Source organism: Arvicola amphibius, chromosome 8, assembly GCF_903992535.2.
Source record: "Arvicola amphibius chromosome 8, mArvAmp1.2, whole genome shotgun sequence".
In the NCBI taxonomy this organism is placed as follows: domain Eukaryota; kingdom Metazoa; phylum Chordata; class Mammalia; order Rodentia; family Cricetidae; genus Arvicola; species Arvicola amphibius.
In genome coordinates, this window is record NC_052054.1 from 53,446,362 (window position 1) to 53,466,141 (window position 19,780).

A 19,780-nucleotide genomic window follows, 5' to 3' on the forward strand; every position below is an offset into this window, starting at 1 on the left:
CCCAGCAGAGCGCAGAGCGGCTCATGTCCACAGAACTAAACACACACTTAATGCGCACGAAACAGAGAAACCCCAGACCTAGCGAGGAATCGATATGCTGCTGGCTGTGAGTGCATCGGAGCCCTGTAAGCCTTTACCATAGGGGAACCAGACAAATGGAGGATGGGGCCTCTTGGGACCTCTGTCTATTCTTTCTTACAACTGCACAGGAGTCTACCGCGATCTCAAAATACACAGTTTAAAATAAGCCTGTCTCACTTCCCATGTCAGCGAAGTTGTGATGCAGACACAGCGCAGTCATCACAGAAAGAAACCGGACGCCTATTCACCATGGGGTGTGAAGAAAACAGTTCCTCTCGGAGCCTTGAAAGCCAATTGTCTGGCCCGAACTGCAGAGAGAAAGTGAATTTCAGCACAGAGAGTCATTCAGGGAGCCGAGGCTTTCTAGGCACCTCCCCCCGCCCCCCACACACTTGGAGGTTGCTAAAATGAATAGTGGCTCTGACACATTTTATTAGGTCAGGAAAGGAAACAGAAAGTTGTCTCAGCTTTTGTTTTGATGTTGAGAGCTCAAACTCAAACTTCGAAAAGGATCTCTTGGTATCATTGCATAGTTAGTGCAGGAATGGTGACTCCTTTGGGGTCCTGCCCCTCTCTGGTCAGGGTCTGCAGCTCACCTTCCCCACAACCATGGAACCTCCTTTCTCTGACCTCTAACTAAGTGGAAAGGCCAGGTTCTTGCTGGACCCTTTGTCCATCCCATAACATGCCCCCTCTCAGTTCAGCCAGCATCCAGTTTAAAAGCTTGCCAGGCTAGGAGCTAAGTGGCTTATGCTCTTGGAAGCTGGACTGCATCTTAGAGCAGCTGGTTTCCTTCACAGGTCCAGACAGCAGCTGCTGCAGGTCCACCCTGACCGAGGTCATGGTCAGCGATGGGCAAGATGCTGAATGGGACAGTGCCCCGTTGGAGGACCTTCCCAGAAGCTCAGGCTACGATTTCGGGACTCTCCCCAAACTGGGTGTGGTTGTGCACACCTGTAATCCCAGCAGATGGGAAGGTCAGTTTAAGGTCATACTCCTTATAAAACATGAGGGTATCCCAAGAAAACAAAAATCAAACAAGCCTTTCACTGAGAGGAAGGAGAAATGGCCCCGTGGGCAGCACCACATCCCTTTGCCTACCCCATCTCTGTAGTTTTTCCTGGCAATGCCAATCACATGGCCTCCACAGGACATGTGTGCTCAGTTGGTCCCCACCTTCTAACGGTTACCATCTCTACAGTTCCTCTCTGCCTCTCCGGTGGCTGTCCTTCCTTGGACTTCTCTACTGTCTGCTCCTCAGTGGGAGGGGATGTTCTCCTGAGCCTGAAGATACCTTATAGATCCTGCGCAGACCCTTACATGGATAATCGTCAAACTGGGCGCCCAGCCTCTTGCTGCGCGGGTGTGCACCTGTGCTCGCAGACACACAGGGAAGCCAAAGGAGGACATCCAGTATACTGTTCTATCATGCTCTGTTTCGTTCTCCTGATGCAAGGTCTCTCACTGAGCCAGGAAACTGCAGCTGGGAAGCCCACGGTCCACAAGATGACATCCCTTTTACCCACTAATCCAGCTCTCACTTCATTTTTCCCCCTAAAACAGAATCTGGCTTTGGAACATGGATGACTGTGGAAGGTGATTGAACCAAAGGGGTGTGGCCTAATGCATCAGGAGACCCTCAGGCCTGCGTGCGCCTGCGCGGATCCTTCTCAGACTTCCTGGGCGGCATATCTTCATCGAGAACATAACGGGAGACTCACAACCAATAAACAGAGAAGATATTTGGAGGAATTCTTGTTTTGTTGTTCTTTTGCTTTGAGAGAGGTTCTCTCTGTGTAGCCCAGGCTAGCCTTTAACTTGTAGTTTCCCTGCCTCCACCTTCTCAGTGCTGGATACATGTGCGTCTCACTACTCCTGACCATTCTCAACATGACGTTTTCAATTGCATTTATTTGTGCATTTCTGAATATATGTGGAGGGGACACCCAAGTGCCACAGTGGGCACTGTGGAGATCAGAGGACAAAACAGGAGTCACTTCTCCACTTCTACCACGTGGGTTCCAGGAAATCGAATTCACCTCCGCCAACCAAACCATCTTGCCAGCCCTGTACTTAGCCTTTTTAGGAGCCATCAAGCGCTTCTCCAAAGTAGTGCACATTTTACATTCTTTGTTTGTTTTTCAAGACAGGGTTTCTCTGTGTAGCTCTGGCTGTCCTGGAACTCACTCTGTAGACCAAGCTGGCCTCGAACTCAGAGATTCACCTGCCTCTGCCCTCACCCCAGGTGTTGGAATTAAAGGTTTGCACTACCACCATCCCGCACATTTTACATTCTTATCAGCAAGGAATGAATGTTACAACTTTTCCATATTTTGGACAGGACTTTCTAATTCCCGGTGTTGATTATAACCGACCCAGTAAGTGTGAAGGTGGTTTTCGCTTCCATTTCCATTGTGAGCAGAGATATTCAGCGTCCCTTCTTATCATGTCAGCATATGCATCTTCTTTGGAGAAATGTGAAACCAAGTGCTTTGGTATTTTAAAATTTTAGTTGTTTTCCTTTGTTATTGAGAAATTAAAATTCTTTATATATTGTGGACCTTGGACCCCTTGTACATATTATATATCTTTCTGCTTCAAATTGAAACATTCCCTCCTGGAGAGAGGAGGGAAGAGAGAGGCTCAAAGGCTTAGAAAGCGTCTGAAAGTTACAGGAAGCTTAGAAAGCTTTAAGACTAACACACATTCCTCCACAGTGATGTTAACATTGAGCAAGAGCCCCGGAGAGGAGGCTCTTTGGTGGTACTGCCTATAAGTCAGGCTGCAGGCTCCAGGATGCAGCCTAACTATCCTGATGGCTGCTATAGGGGACTTTGGGGGAATGCAACTGTCCTGGGGGGAATGATCTCTTTAGTAGTCCTTAGTGTCCCATCTGGAATGGACAGATATTTGGCCACCCCTCGCCCCGGGAAGTCACCCAGCATCATATGTGCAATCTGCTGAGTCTCCCATTCTGTAGTTTGTATGTCCTTTGATGTTACAGGGTCTTACTTCTCTAAGGCCTAATTTATCCCCGCCCGTGTGCATTGCTTATGCTTTTGACCCCAGACCCAAGACTCCATTGCCTCAGAGTCACAAGGCTCTTCTGCGTTCTTCTCCAGGTTTTGCTGTTTCCGCTCTGACCTGTAAGCCGGTGATGCGGTTTGCATTCCCTCTTACACGTGGCGTGGCAGCTCAGCTTCCTCCTTTGGTTTGGGTCTATCTATCTAGTCTCCACTGCTGAAAACTATAGAAATATTTTCTGAGGCAGTGACATGCCGGAGAATCAGAGCAGTTCTCAAGGAAAGAGGCCATCAGGTTCCCCGTGTGTCGGCTACCGAGAGTGGAGGCACAGCTGTTGCTGTGTGCTTAGAAAACAAACCCACTCCCCTCCGCTGGAGCAGTGTCTGCAGACACCTGGATCACAAGGTGGGTGAAAGATGACTCTAGATACAGCCCATCAAGGTCCAATTTTGCTGAGGCAGCAGCCGTGGTGGCTAAGGCCACCAGAGGGCACCGCGGAGACGGGTACCCAGAAGGAGCACATTAAATGGCCTCTTGGGTTCACCTGGTAGCCAGAGAACCTGCTTGCTAGGCTGGGGGGGTGGGGGGGAGGGGAAGGCCGTGGTGTCAACATCTTCATGATGCCTGCCCGGAGCCCCAGAATATTTCTGTGACTTCTTCTCCTCTCCCACAAGGCACCGTCTGAGAGAGCAAGAGTTACAATTAATTCCCTTTCCCAAACGCAGCTCAAAAAAAAAGCACATTCTGTCTCCAGGTCCTCAGCCTTCTGTGAGAAACTAAACCGGCCCTGAAAACTAAGCTACGTTTGCCAGCCATAAATAGTCTTTGAGTGACTACTTTTTTAAGTTACTGACCGTACTTTCGGCAGAGAAAATACAGGGAAAAGGAGGAATTCTCCGCTTAAAATCCAGGGACGTCACAGACGCTGACGAGCGGCTGTAAGGCTCATCTGTCTCACAGTTTGCAAATGTCAAGACGACAGCTCACACGGACGTGCACAGATTTGGTGGCCATTTTCCTCTCGCAGCCATCGTAAGCTTTGAACTAAAGTGTTCGGCAGTTTTCAGATGAAGGAAGAAATCCCCACCCTCAGGTCTTCCGGTCACATAATTAGGACAACCGAGTATAATAACCCTCTAAAGGGATTCACTTTGTCTAAAAAAACAGTCCCCTGAGAAGGCACACAGTGGGTGCTTTCTGGAACATCCCTGATAATGTGTACAACTCTGTGTGTTACCCTCTCACCCCCACATCAAGGTCTGGTGCCAGCTCTGAATGGCAGAGAAACAGGGGGTCAATACTTGACAGTATTGGAAGAGAGAGTGTTCACAGCCGGAACCACAGGAAAGCCTCAATATCTAAGCTCTACAAAATGAAGCAGCGGTTAGGTGCATGTCCCTTCTTTTAAAGACATATCAAGCATGCCCCACTGCCGGCAACGGGAGGGATTCGCTGGCAGCATCAACACAGTGATCCGAGCCTGAGACGCTGTTACAGGCATCAGTCAACCCATGATCTAAAAGCAGGATGTTTTGTGTCTGTTAAATACAACAGAGATCTTAGAATGTTTGTAAACCAGAGGCCTCCTGCATAGCTAGCAAGGCAGGTGGCTTAAGCGTAGTCTATTATATCCACCTTATGAGCCGAGACAGTAAATAATGGAAGGTTCAGGGGGACCCACCAGTAGCTTTGTTGACGACGAAGAAGCGTAGAATCAGAAATGAAGTTTTTCTTCCATTCTTTAAAGCAGCATTAATGTTGCCATGTTTTCTGTTTGATAAAATGTTGGGTAAACTGCAGGGACAGGACATTCCCTCTTAGTTACCTGTAAGAGGAGACAAATTCGAATACATTCAGCCTTTGCACTGGAAAACTTTTCAATTTAGGTTTAACCACATGGGTCTGGGATTCCCCCCAAAACAATATTAAATTACCAGGTCCACATCCAGTGGTCTGTCTAACAACAAAATGATATTAAATTGCATCTATTATGGGGTGTACGCTGTTTGCATGTGCCCAGGTATTCGGTGGAAATAACTGGGGAGAGAGGGGCAGGGAGGGCAGGCTTCCAGAGAAAGGGTGTTGGAGCCGGCAGAGGGAGGAAGCTGACTTTGGCCCCAGGCAACAGCTTCGGGGAAGCCGTCATATTCCGTTCTCTGTCAGTGGTATACTGCGGTGTACCACGGAGAACACGCACCGTCGGCATTTTGTTGACGCCCACAGCTGATCCTCTTCAGCTGGAAACACAACGTTCCTCACTTTGCCTTGCAGAACTCCTAATGATGAACAAAAGAATCCACCCGGGTTAGTGGAAACCGGAAGGAGATTTGTTTGAAACCGGAAGGAGATTTGTTCGGGGGACGGGAAGCTTTAAATCCCGTAGAAGACTGGAAAATGGGCTCAATGCCTGGATAAACTGACACTGTACCCAAACTCCCCCAGAGGAGGTGTGAGCTCTTCGCTCCTTGCAGCCTAGCTGCTGTGCGCAGGGCAGCACGACTCTCGGACTGACTTTCTGCAATGCTCCTCCACGGTCACCAGCGAGAGTCCTCTGCCTGGCACCCAACGCCTCATTTTGGCTGGGTTTTGTGTCTGACTGGTGAAGTCCAACACTCCACACGGAGCTTGCCTCCATTCACTTGGAAGGCTCTGAGACTTGTTTCCATCTTTGGCGAACGAGATTCATAACATGCCCTCAAATATAGATAACCACAAAAACGACAAATGCCAATTATTTGCTAACAAAACCTCACCCAACTGTGTCTGGTTTACCATTTGTGGCCATGAGCTTTTAGGGAGGCTGGCTCTATTTCTAGCTGTCTTGATTAAATCAGCTATGGAAATTCCCTTTTCCTTGATGGTAACTCATGAAAGAAGCATGAAGCCCAATTCTGACCAATGAGTCATGCAGACACATCACTGAGGGATTTCCTGGAAAAGTTTCTTAGTTATGAAAAAGAGACATCAAGACACAATAACCACTTTGTTCTCCTCTGGATGGTGATATGTGGGGACTTCAAGCCCAGGCAGCTATTGACTGGCAGGGAGACAACGGCAGAGCAGAAAGATGAAACTGATCTGGAGTTTCTCTTTTTGACACAGAATCTCTCTACATAGCCCTGGCTATCCTGGAACCTACTATGTAGACCAGGCTGGCTGCAAACTCACAGAGGTCTACCTGCCTCTGCTTCCCAAGCACTGGGATTAAAGAAAGGCATGTGCCACCACACCTGGCTGCTCTGGGTATTGGATGGCATTCCTTGGCCACACACTCAGCCACCTTGTGTCCCTCCTACCTAGGCATTAGTTATGGGGACCAATGCATTTCTGAGCTCAAGTTTCCTTGAGCAACGTGCAGAACAACGCATGCAGTCTTGCCCATTCCAGGTTCAGTCCTGCAAATACAGTTGTGTTAGGAACAGAAAGCGGAGCATCTTCTTGGGCCAGAGGAGACTCACCTTCATTATAAGTGAGAAAAAAAATGGAGGGAAAATGGGCTCCGTGTGGAACACCCCCTGGAACTGTTCTCTCTCGTATTAGCTTTTTATTTTCTCCATTGGGTTCACGGGTGAGGACATGCCCTTTCCCTGACAAGGACGATGCAGGACGCTGTGCTAGCAGATACTTCTTGATCCCCTGGAGCAGACAGGCCCAGGCCAGTGAGATGGCTTACCAGACAAAGAAAGGCACTTGCTACCAAACTGACAACCTGAGTCCCATTTCCAGGACATACACACACAGTAGAAGGTGAGAAGTGACTCTTGCAAGTTGTCCTCTGACCTCCACATAAAAATCCATGGTGTGTGTGTGTGTGTGTGTGTGTGTGTGTGTGTGTGTGTGTTTGTGCGTGTGCGTGCACACACGTGATAAAGAAGTAAGCATATTTAAAAATAAAAAGACACGAGTTCAGTCATTTCCAACTCTGGGGCTCAAGGATAAAAAACAGGGGTGTCAGGCCTGGAGTGTAACTCACCGGTAGACACTTGTTTAGTGAGCATGAAGCCTTGGGTTCAAATCGTAGCACCCCCTGTACTCACAGAAGAAAATAGTGGTGCCTATTCATCACAGAACACTTTGTTGTGGCGGAATACCCAACTGACCCGCTGGTTGCTTCAGACGTCTGGTGCCAGAAACTGCCCTGCGGCATCTTGGCTCTTATTCTAAAGCCACCAAGTTCTTAGCAACCAGAAATTTCAAAACACTGCCACAGCAGTCCGGCCAGAGACGGTCCAGGATAGACGCTCATAGCCCCGAAGAAAACCTCAGTTAGAATCTTGTGACGATTTGATCCTAAGATTCCACCTTTCTCTCAGGATCATTTCAGTTCATTTATACTGAAGTATTTTTTATTAAGCATAAAGTTCATCCTGTTTCTTCTTGCTGACCCTTCCATTGAAACTGAGGTGTTTAAATTACAGAGTTAAAAGGTTGATAGAAAACAAGCTGTTTGGTGAGTTGGCGGTGGGGCACGCCTTTAATCCTACAACTCGGAAGACAGAAGCAGGTGAATCTCTGAGGCCAGCCTGGTCTACAGGGTGAGTTCCGGGGCCACACAGAGAAACCCTGTCTCAAACAAACAAACAAAACAATTAAACTCTGAGATGTTTACAGATGAACCACCTGTTCACAAAACTTGTCTTTGTGGACGTGAAGGAAGGTTGGTGGCTGGGTTGTTGCTTCCTAGGAACTTGGGGACAATCATTTGAAATATGGTTTCGAGGTATTGTATTTCGGGGAACTACAATAATGGGTATAATGTGGCATGCTGGGGCAAGGGAAATAAATATTGGGATGTGGGAGAACATGCCTCATTCCTTCATCTGGGAGTTTATGTTGCTTATATATTTTTAAAATTTGAAAGATTTCTTTTTTTAATTTGTGTGTGTATGTGGGGGGTGTGGGTAAATGGGGGTATGGGTAGGTGGGGGCATGTGTGTGTTGGGGGTATGAGTAGGTGGGGATTATAGGTAGGTGGGGGTATGGGTAGGTGGGGTATGAATAGGTGATGGAGTGTGGGTATGGGGACTATGGGTAGCTGAGGGGGTTTTGGGTAGGTGGGGGGTATGGGTAAGTACATGTGAAAGCAGGTATCTATAGAAACCAAAGCATCAGATTCCCCTGGGACTGGAGTTGAAAACAACTGTGAGACACCCAACATGGGTGCTAGGATTTGAACTCTGGTCCTCTTCAAGGACATTCTTAACTAGGGAGTCCCCCTCCAGCACATACCTACGCTTTATATATTGTGGTAAAACATACAAAAATATAAAAATTACTCATTTATAAACGTGCAGCTAAGTTTGTTTTTAAATCAGGCAATGTAATGCTTTTGGATATAAAATTATTCTTATGCAATCTGCTAACATTAAGTGCTTATGAATTTTCAAATTAAAAAATTCTTTATTTTTCTGAAGAAGCACAAGTTATCAGGCTCAAGACCGAGCCCACATTACAGTGCTGACCTCTTCCACTTCTGAAGACTTTCAAATGAAAGCTATCCAAGAAACAAGGAGAGACTCGGCAGCCAGATTCATGGCATGAGCCGCTTAATTTCTCATTTTTAACCTAGAGCCAATAAAGGATATTAGATAATGTTCCATGAGTCTTGTTGTACTCAAAAGGAATTATGGATTGGCAATTATAGTTTAAAAGCTTTCACTATAGAAAATTCTCAGTGCATACAAAGAGAATAGAAGAGATAATGAACCACCCTGGCCTGACCCCAGCATTAACAATTCCAGTATCCTCCATTTCTGTCTGATCCATATCTGCACACTCCCACTTGCAGTGATTACACATCCTCCCTATTATACATCTACTCCCGAAGACGTATGAATCTTAATGCAAATCTGACAAATGAACACTTCCGTGTAGCCCATACCCCACTGCAATATAGAACACCTCTATTTCTCCACAAAGTTCCCTCGTGTTTCTTCCTACTCGTGGCTCACGAAGAGGCAGCTTCTATTTTCAGTTTTTCACGTTGGTTACCTTTCACTTTTAGACCTTTACAGAAATGGATCATCTGTGTATTTTTTGGAGTCTGTGGATTTAAAATGCAGCGGGAGGTATCCCTTGTATACACATCCACCAGAATAGCCAAGGGTCAGAGGATAAAGCTTCGTTTTGTAAGGCTGTGGAGTGACTTGAATTATTGGATGACGAAGCACAATGTTGAAGGTAAACATTGGATTGTAAGCTGTCTGACCACTTTGGCGAATGGTTTGGTAGCCTAGTGGCTACATTTTATCACCGTGACAAGAACCCCTGGGAAAGACTACTTAATGAACGAAAGCATCATCTTGTTGACAGCTTCAAAGGGCTTGTTCCATCGTGGCAAGAAGGGCACCGCAGGACAGAGCTGCACAGCCGGGTGGCCCATGTGGAGCTGGATGAGGTGCTCTGCTGGCTTTCTCCCCCCACTTCATTCCGTTCGGGCCTCCAGCAGATGGGGTGGTCCCCTTCAATCTGTTAACTCTCTGGAAATGCGTTCACAGACATACCTAGAGGTGTGCCTCCATCTCCTAAGTACTTCTGAACCTAGTCAAGTTGACAGTAAAGATTAACCATCACAGACATTGTCTAATACAACTAAACAAACTACACCCAATTTAGCAATTCTATTCCTAGGAATTTGTTCAGAAAAAATGAAAACTTATACCCAAAGTAAAACTCACACACATGCACACACACACACACACACACACACACACACACACACACACACACTACACATAACATTTTCCCACAAAAGTCAAAAGCTGGAAAAGCTCAGTATCTAGCAACCGGAGAATGAATAATTGTAGCACCACCAACCCTCAATTTCCATGGGTTCTGCATCTGCGGGTTTAATACAGCAAGGATCAAAAACATTTAGGAGGGGCTGTAGAGATGGCTCATCAGTTAAGAGCACTTGCTGCTCTTGCAGAGGACCTGAGTTTGCTTCCCAATATCCACACCTGGCAGCTATAACTCCAGCTCCAGGGGAATCTCACACACTCTTCTGGCTTTTGAGGGCACCTGCATTCACATGGACATATCCACACATATACATAATTAAAAATAAGTTCTTCAATTAGGAAAAAAATGTATCTATACTGAATATAACCAGACCTTTCTCTTGTCATTATTTTCTAACAATGCAATATAGGAACTGCATAGTATTTACACTGTTTTAGGTATTATACATACTGTAGAGATGACGTCAGGCATATGGGTGAGAGTGCTCATGGGTTAGACATAAATACTATGGCATCTAATAAGGGATTTAAATGTTTTGGGCTTTAGTATCAATGGGTGTGCATATGGAGGTGTTATATCCTGGAACCAATCCCACAAGGAATTATGAGGGTGACTATGCCTTATCTATATTCTCGTCATCTTCTCCATCTCCTCTACCTTTTTGTTAATAGGGTCTTTCTCTCTGTGTAGTCCTGACTAGCCTGGAACTTATTATGTAGACCAGGCTGTCCTCAGACTCACAGAGGTCTTCCTGCCTCTGCTTCCCAAGAGCTAGGATTAAAGGTGTGTGCCACAGACCCGTTCCAACTATGTATTCTTAACATGGAGGGATACTACTCTGCAATAATGGGCGAAGAATGATTCACCAGCCTTACAGTCTCTGTTGCTGTGAGGAGACACCATGATCACAGCAACTCTTAGAAAGGAAAGGATTGAACTGGGGCTGGCTTACCATTAAGAGCTTTAGTCATACGTTATGATCATGGCAGGAAACATGGCAGTGTGCAGGCAGACATGGTGCTGGAGAAGGAGCTGAGAGTTCTACATCCAGATTGGCAAGCAACCGGAAGTGAACTGTCTTGAACTTCTGAGACCTCAAAGCCCACCACCCCGACAGTGACACACTTTCTCCAACAAGACCACACCTGCTGCAATAAGGGCACACCTACCTATGGACCAAGCATTCAAACAGACAAGTCTATGGGGCCATACCTATTCAAACCACCACAGACAGTGTAGATGAACCTCACAAATCCTGTACCCAGCAAGAGAAGGCGCAGTTTTGGCATCAACACAAGGGAGCTTGTAGACTCTTTGAGTTTAGAATGGGCTTTCCTTTGACTGCTGCTGAATGACACAGGACAGAGCATGGCCACGTCATCAGGGCGAAGATGCCCACAGCTCCTTGGCACAGCTGCTTATCCACAGGCTGACGGCTTTAATTATGAAAAGGCACCAATAGGCAAGCTCAGTGCAGAAGGCAAACAGTGGAGCAACATTCTAGGCGCTGCTCTGGGCTTCCCAGAAAGACAGCTTTGCTATAGGCAGGGTGGGCAGAAACATCCTTTCATGAAACATATGATTTCAAGCATGCAATGAGTAGTTATATTTGATAAGGGGTTGAGAAAGCAAGGGTGAGTGGGAAGGAGAGAAGAGAAAATATCCCTGTCTGCCGATTGCTTTCACCTCCTTGTTCCTCGTTATAAACTAAATTCAAGGCTCAAAGAGCAAACCCTAAGTGGTTCCAGTGTGTTCTGTAAAGAAGAGGGCAAAGGTTGTGCACTTCTAGAAGTTGGAGGTCAAGTCACTAAATCTTTGGCATCTGATGGATGGCAAAGCGGTTACTAAATGGCATTCAGGGGACACAGAGGCAGTACAATGGTCTGAGCATCTTTGACTCCACTCTGCACACAATCTATTAATCAATCAGTCCTCGGGTCAGTTAATTAGAGTTTTAAGTAGGTTGAAAAATCACTCATAAGAAATAGAGCCTGTCCCTGGGAGGCTTGGCTATCAGCCATGCACATGTGATGGTGATGGTTTAGCTCCTAGCTTTCCATGACTGCCACTTAAGAAACAAGTGTGTCATCCTTGGGGGTTGGGAGCCTGAGGCTCTTGGAAAAGGAGTCTAGTGAAGCCAAATGGGGTCTTAGGCATTGGGGAGCATCTTGGTTTCTGGCAATCAGATGGGGTGGATGTTTATTGTGCAGAGTAGTGGACTGTTCTGCCTTTTTAGACTTTTCCATGGTCTTTGTAGTGGCAACTCACACTGTCGTGTCCACGAGTAAATCTTTGCACGGATGCTGCCGTGGTGAAGGGGCAGTCTCCTCCTGAGTAACACGGAAAGGCCTTCTGGGTTGACTCAACAAAAGAACAGGCCTTGGTCTTACAAGATGCAGGGCCTGGTTCAGCTGAGGAGTCCCTCAATACATAGACTAAACCCCCTCCACAAAGGGAACTGCTGAGATCCAGTGTGACTCTGACACACAGGCCTGAGGAACTAGATCTTCAGTCCCAGCATGAAATGCGTAGCCAATCACATTGCTGTCTTTGCCTTGATCTTAAGAAATTCAGATCCAAACAGACATTCATAGATTTCCGGCTTACATCTCCCCTTACCACTCCCTCCCATTGTTTTTACTAGCCACCCCTGCTTTCTCTTGATCTGGCTGTTTTGCCTGTGTTTAGTTTGTTTTTGTGTGTGTTTGAATAAAGCCAACTCGAATCCTTTGGGGAATGAGGTAAGGAAAATAAATAAGGCCTTTTGCTTGTCTTTTGATAGCAGGAGTACACGTGTTTATTCGACAAGAGCAAGGTCTGCCGGGTATCCTTTGTCAAATTAGCTGGAGAGTGAGTCACAGGCTTTCCTTGTTTATTGACTGCATAGGGCCTTAGTGCATAGTTCAGGTGAGCCTTGAGCTCATGGTCCTACTACTTTGGCTGTCCCTGTGCTCGGATGGAGGGTGAGTGCCAACACACCTGGCCTGAGCTTTGCTTTTAAATAGGAAAACAATCTTTAAGTATACTCATATGTTCCTGACTTATGTCAAAAGTCAGTTCTTTGTTTTATTTTATTCTGTTTAGATGCTTTCTAATCCAGACCGAACTGGTTTCCTGGCCTGTTTCATTTGGCATTGCTTCAGCTAACATCTCACTTCATAAAAATTAAAACTAGAGAAAGCGAGTCAAAACTGTGAAAAGATTGTACTTGAGTTCACCAAAATGTTTGGTCCTAAACCAAGGTCAAACATTAGGGTTATTTTGTAGGTCACGGGGTCTCTGAGAACTCAGAGGATTGAGTCAAAAGGACAACGTCCACGGATGACTTGGCTGTATATGTCTTTTTTTAACGTTGCATTTCTTTGTGTGTGTAGCAGGTGAGTACACGGACATGTGCCGGGGCGAGCACAGCTCTCAGGAGGCCCTTCTCTCCTCCCTCCATGTGAGCTCTACGCATTGAACTTGGGGATCCAGACTTTGCAGCAAGCACTTTTTCTACTGGTGCACACACATCTTGATAATTTCTCGTGGTGGTGCACACCTTTAACCCCAGCACTCACTTGGGAGGCAGAGACAGATGCATCTCTGGGAGTTTGAGGCCAGCCTGATCATCATAGTGAGTTCTAGGACAACCAGGGCTATACAGACATATATATCCATATTCTTTGTGACCCGTCTCCCAGCAATGTTAAGTGTTTTTACTGTGTCTGAAGGCATTGTTCTCAGCTCTAGCTCTTGTCTCCAGCAGCCTACAATATGGCAGGAAAGTGGTCTCTGTGGAGGTGAGTGGAAAAGAAAGTGGATGCACCCAGGACACAATGGAAGGGATGTCGTGAAGGCAGACAAGCCCTTCAGAAAGGATGCTGAGACCTATGCAGGCATCCGAGAAGCAGATAAAAGGTTCTTATTTGATCTTGGGCACCACTGGCCTGGGATATATCCCCACTGCTAGTGTGCTCACCTAGGATGCATGAAGCCCTGTTTTTTAAAAGTTATTTTTATTGAGATATATATTTTTCTCTGCTCCCCTCCTTACCTCTCCCCTTCCCTTCTACCCTCTTCCATGGTCCCCATGCTCCCAGTTTACTCAGGAGATCTTGCCTTTTTCTACTTCCCATGTATATTAGATCTATGGATGTTTCTCTTAAAGCCCTCTTTGTTGTCTAGGTTCTCTGGGATTGTGAATTGCGGGCTTGTTTTTCTTTGCTTTGTGTCTAAAAGTCACTTATGAGTGAGTAGATATGATACTTGTATTTCTGGGTCTGGGCTGCATCATTCAATATGATGTTTTCTAGATCTATCTATTTGCCTGCAGATTTCAAGATGTCATATTTTTTTCTGCTGTGTAGTATTTCATTGTGTAAATATACCACATTTTCCTTATCCATTGTGTGGTTGAGGAGCATTTAGGTTATTTTCAGGTTCTGGTTATAACAAATTATGCTGCTATGAACATAGTTGAGCACATGTCCTTGTGGTATGATTGAGCACCCTTTGGATATATACCCAAAATTGGTATTGCTGGGTCTTGAGGAAGGTTGTTTCCTAATTTTCTGAGAAATCGCCATACTGATTTCCAAAGCAGCTGTACCAGTTTGCACTCCCATCAGCAATGGAATAATATTCCCTTTACCCCACATCCTCTCAGTCATAAGTTGTAGTCAGTGTTTTTGGTCTTGGTCATTCTTACAGGTGTAAGAAAGAATCTCAGAGTTGTTTTGATTTGCATTTCTCTGATGGAAGGATGAAGCCCTGATTTTTATGAAGCAGGCACTGTGGTGCATGCTTGTAATCCCAGCATCTAGGAGGTGAAAGTTGGAGGAACAGAGAGAACAGAGATACGTAGTGTCAACTTTGGTTGACATAGTGTGTCTGAGGCTAGTTTCGGGATACATGAGACCCTGTCTGAAAAACAAACAAAAATATTTTTCCGCTAGCAAGTATGTCCAGACTGGGGTTGTTTATGATGAAACTATCAAAAGAGTTTGTGTGTGTGTGTGTGTGTGTGTGTGTGTGTGTGTGTGTGTGAGAGAGAGAGAGGGGGGGGCGTTAAATGACAACTATACTCCAGCAAACCAGGGAGGAACCAATTTTCAGTTCAGCCAGGGAACTGAGTTCTGGGGCTGCTGTGGCCTTGATTTGCCTCCAAAAGCATGTAAACAGTTGGAGTCATGGAGACAAGCCACCAGAAGCCAAACAGCATGGTGACATTTTGACCTCGTGGCTTTCATTTGGATTGCTCAGATCTACCTTCAAGAGCCCTGACATTTCAATAGTATCATTACACAACAAGCTTCCTTTTATTTTCCCGCTGTCTGGTAGCTTTGCATACACTATGGAATTCGTATCAGGAATAGCCTCCGCGTCGTTTCCCTGACTCTCTGGAGTCTAAATGGAAGGAAGCAATGTTTCAGATTCCCTTGGGAATTCTTGTTTAGAAGTTGTTTCATTTGTTCCCCTTGAGACAGCATTTTATGTCCCCAAAATACATGCTGTGCTTTCCCATAAAATAACACCTCTAAGTACAAAAGGATGGTTTTTAAATGATAGTTTCCTTGACAGATATTTTACTAGCAGTGGTTTAAAAAAAACCCTAAAGACTGAAGAGAAATAAGAGAGTTGACGTCAGGCCAGGAAGTCTGGTGCCAAGAAATCATCAGGATCTAAAATACCGTCAATTGTATGACAACGTATGCATTTAGAACTATGGGATCAAGACAGACAAGGTAGACCCCACTTAGGAAGAAAGGAAGGCGATGACTCCGCCCTTCTATAAGACAGGGACCACATCTGTTTCCAGCCCCGTTATGTTAATGCTGGTCTGTATGAATCAGCTTCCTCCCCAGGATTCTTGTTAACCGAGGTGACAGAGGATTTGCTCTTAGCGTTTGCTCCCTAAGTTGGAGAGTGGTAGCCCACTGAAACACTAACAACACATTCGCAGAATGCACATGCGGGGTACACACCCAGGGCTCTCTCAGAAGGCGATCCTATAGCCCCTGCTTGGCTGGTACAGTTCCGCCTCCAAACACTACCCTGCGGGAGGTACCTCCTTCACTGCTATACATACACATCTGGATACACGTACACATCTGGAACACATGTTCTTCTCCTTGGAGAGCACCCAATATCCACTGGGGAAGCCACACCCACTGCTGGGGTTGAAGTTAGGCCAGCAATACCATGAATCCCTCCTCCAGCAGGCAATCTGGTTTCTTCTGTTCACACAGGGCCGAGGAGGCAGCCTTGTCCTGAACAAAGACAATCTCATGCGGTCACCTGAGGTGGTTAGGGCACCAGTAGAAATCATTCACAGTGAGGGAGTTCCTGGTGTTTTGTTTTGATATTGGTGTAACCCGGAGGCCACCAGAGATGAGCACTCAGGCTCAGTTTATAGCCAATTGAAAGTCTTTATTACAGCCAGCGGGGACTACACTCAGGTATTTGGGAGCCCGAGTAGAGCATGCTGTGTCCAGAAAATAGGGGTTTTTGAAGGCAGAAATCACGCCGTCCTGGCATCTTGCTCAGCAACTATGGGTGGGGTGGGGTGCGGAGGGGTGTGGGGTAGAGGTGGGGTGGGGTGGGAGGTCCCTAGGGGGTAGGAGGGGGATTTGCTGCACCCAAGCAGGGTAACAGAAACTAAGATAAAGTGGTTAGATAAGGAGTCTGGACCTTGGATTCCTAGGATAGAGTTGGATAATTTTCCGTAGGATTCTGGCCTCGGCAAAAATACAAGATGGAGAAACCTCTGCACTGCCTTGCCCGGTCACACCGGATTTCCTTCTGGAACTCATTACATAACCCACACCAGCCTCAGGCTCGCAGCAATTCTCCTGCCTCAGCCTCCTCAGTGTGTGTACTGCTATACCCACTTATAGACATTGTGCCTGAAAGAGGCCCTGTTGGCTGGAGACCATTCAGGATGAAGAGGGGCCCCTTGCTCTGCCCCTCTATCCTTTTGATAACACTCAGGGAGGGCAGCCTAAGGGGAGAGCGCCCAGGTCTGCAGCCCGAGGTCCTCCTGTCCAATGATACAGAGAAACCACACCCCAGGCCCTGTCAGTCAGCTCCGCACACTGACAGAACCCCAGAGACAGTCAACTCGAGGAGATGTTGAATTTGACTCAGGATTTCTGATTTCGGCCTGTGGCTACTCTGGGCCTATGGGTGCGCAGCCCGTCACAGAGGGAGCGCGACCTCATCAGATTAACTAAAGGAAGATGGTGACTCCAGGAACTCAGTCTTCCTTCTAAGAATGTCCCCTAATGACTCAACTTTCTTCTGCTAGGCCCCATATCCCAAAGGTTCCTCCGCTCGCAGACATCACGGGTCCCGAGCCCTCAACATGTGGGCCTTTAGGGCCTACTCCAGGGCCAAGTCTTGAACTGTCAATCCTCCTGCTCAGTGTGTGTGATGAGAATGCCTCCCAGCTGTCAGAGCAGAAGCTAAAAGAGATTCTTTTTTTAAGCCGACTCACCCTGGGACACATGGAGTCTGTCGTGGTCTCCACTCCACATTATTTATGACAGAAAGATCAAATTCTGTGAAAGTGTATTGTGACTGTCATCTGAGAGCGTGCTACATGCCAGACCCACTGAAGCCCAAGCTGGGGGCACTGGCCCAGGGGTGGGCATTCAACAAAACCTCCAGGTAATTTTTAAAGTACTGATCTGTTTATTTATTTTTTGTGTATGCTTGCCAGGGTGTTTGTCAGTGCAGATACCCTGGGAAGTCAGAAAAGGCCTCAGGTTCCTGGAGCCAGAGTTAGAGACGGTTGTAAGCCCCCACATGGTGTTGGGAATGCAGCTGAGATCCTCTGTGAGAACCCTAAGTAGTCTTAACCACTGATTTATCTCTCCAGACCCTCTCTGAGTAATTTTGACACAGATTGACCTTGGGAGATGGTAAGGGACACTTTAGCTGACTTTCTCCTTAAAGCCCCTCCCGGTGGAATCCCAGCCTGTGCTGACATCTCTCTCAGTGTAATCAGAGCCTGTGCTGACATCTTTAGAAGCTCTGGACACACTGTGGCTAAGCTTGGTAAAGATAAGTATCCTACTAGCTCCTAGACCTTCCGTTCACATCTCTGTGCATGGTTAGATGTGGGAGACAGGGTCTGAACTGTTCTCTCGGGGATCCTCCTGTCACCATAAGCCAGGGAATTTACCAAGGCCCTAACATGCCAGGAGCAAACTGCCTTGGTAGTCAAAGCTGCGGCTGGGAGCCTGGTTGGGAGCCAGAAGGACACTGAGGCAGGATTCAGATGTACCCAGGATGACAGAGAGGTCAGGGTGTCCAGATCCATAGGGAGGGTCCTTGAGCTCCAACACGGGCTCAGAAAGACGGCTCCAGGCTTTCACAGATGGCTGAGGCCAGAACAGCAGAACAGCCTGGCCGCAGCTTAGAAGTCACCAGCAGGAAGCAAGGAGCCCCTTCCCATCTTCACCTGACCACCATCAGCCTGGGACGCCCGGATCCCACCACACTAACTGCCTTTCCAGACAGCACCAGAGGAGGGAGGGAGCAAATTCACCACAGAGTCCAAAGCAGCCATAAAGACAGCAGGTCCACCCTCTGACCGTGTCTTCCATTGACGGGCCACAATCTGACTTCTCTTTGTCACTACCCAGAGAGCAGGGGGGCACAAGGGCCATGGCGGATATGTTCTCTGCACATGCGTCTATAGGACGTGAGAAATCCTCTTCTCCCCAGCAGTCACAGCATCCTAATACTGCCCCCCAAAACTATCGCATGTGGCTTTCTGGGGAAGCTGACATGGGGATCTCCAGGAGGGTGGTCTGGCCTTTTTTAGCGCTCTGTTTAGGATGGGGGAGATGCCACATTCTTATAGGCTCCTCCTCCCTGAGGCTTATCACATGATCAAATCAAAGGAACCCAGCTGGGAGGTTGGTCCTCTGCAGCTCTCCCCTGGGCTTCGGGGAAGCACCTAAGCAGGGGGCCCCCGGGCATATGTTCAGGGGGACAGATAGGAAGATAATTCTGCCCACTTTCCACTTGCCTTTCAGCTATCTTCATGAGACCCATTCAAGTCTGATCTAGCCTCTTCTAAAAATCAAAATTAAAAATTGACATTATGATTTTGCGTATCTTTTCCCACTCTCTGGCATTATTCTGGTCCTTGGGCTCTGCATCCCCGTCATGACAAATCATAATGTCTGCCTATTGATCCCTGAAATCAAGCCTCTCACAGCCTAGAAGATCACTTCAGATTGACTAGGATGTTTCTGTAAATTCAGCGTTTTCGGCAAATGATCCAACTTGGGAGCTGGGGCAGAATTCTCTGCCTGGAGGCTGTGGACATCAGGACTGGCCATATTTAAGGCTCTAAGCTAAATTTAGCCCTCCCAGCTGGTTCTTATTCCAGCAACTGAGTGTGGGCTTGCCCAGCTGTATTTTAAGCTGAGCCCCAAATTTCCCTCTGTTTGATTTTGTTATGTTCTGCAGGATTTTGCTTTAGCTACCAAAAATATCAAGAGTTTTCTGATGGCATTTCAACTAAGTAAATTCAACTGAACAGGAACTAACTGTCTAGCAGTAATATGACAATCTGCGACTTGAAGAGACCTGTTCAGCTAGGAAGAGCATTGTATGTGATTGCCCTAGGTTAACTGTCTGAGTTGATGGGGAGGAAAAAAATGGTCTTGATTGCTAATTGCATGTTCAGGCAGTTTGCTGTTTAAAAGCTCTTCCATCAGTTTTGAAACGCCAGGCTTAAGGACCAAACAGTATACCTCGTATGTTGCCGTCTGCATAGGGAAATCGAGAGTGTGTATTTGCATACGTAGATGATGTTTCTGGGACTCTTCTCAGGACCTGGCAATGGTGGCCATCTCTGGAGAGAACACTCAGAGACTGGGAGGAGTCCGAGGGTCAGGTTGGAATCTTTCCCCATGACTGCGTATTCATTTCTGGT

The 19,780-nt window shown here is 46.8% G+C and overlaps 1 long non-coding RNA gene across 1 annotated transcript; it reads right to left on the minus strand.

The window, feature by feature from the left end:
• Positions 1 to 265: 265 nt before the first annotated feature.
• On the minus strand, positions 266 to 5,430 carry LOC119820327. The gene is made up of 3 exons (XR_005286483.1): positions 5,303 to 5,430; positions 4,787 to 4,930; positions 266 to 389 (listed from the first exon to the last, which is right to left on the minus strand). It is a non-coding gene; the product is annotated as an uncharacterized LOC119820327 (long non-coding RNA).
• Positions 5,431 to 19,780: the final 14,350 nt, after the last annotated feature.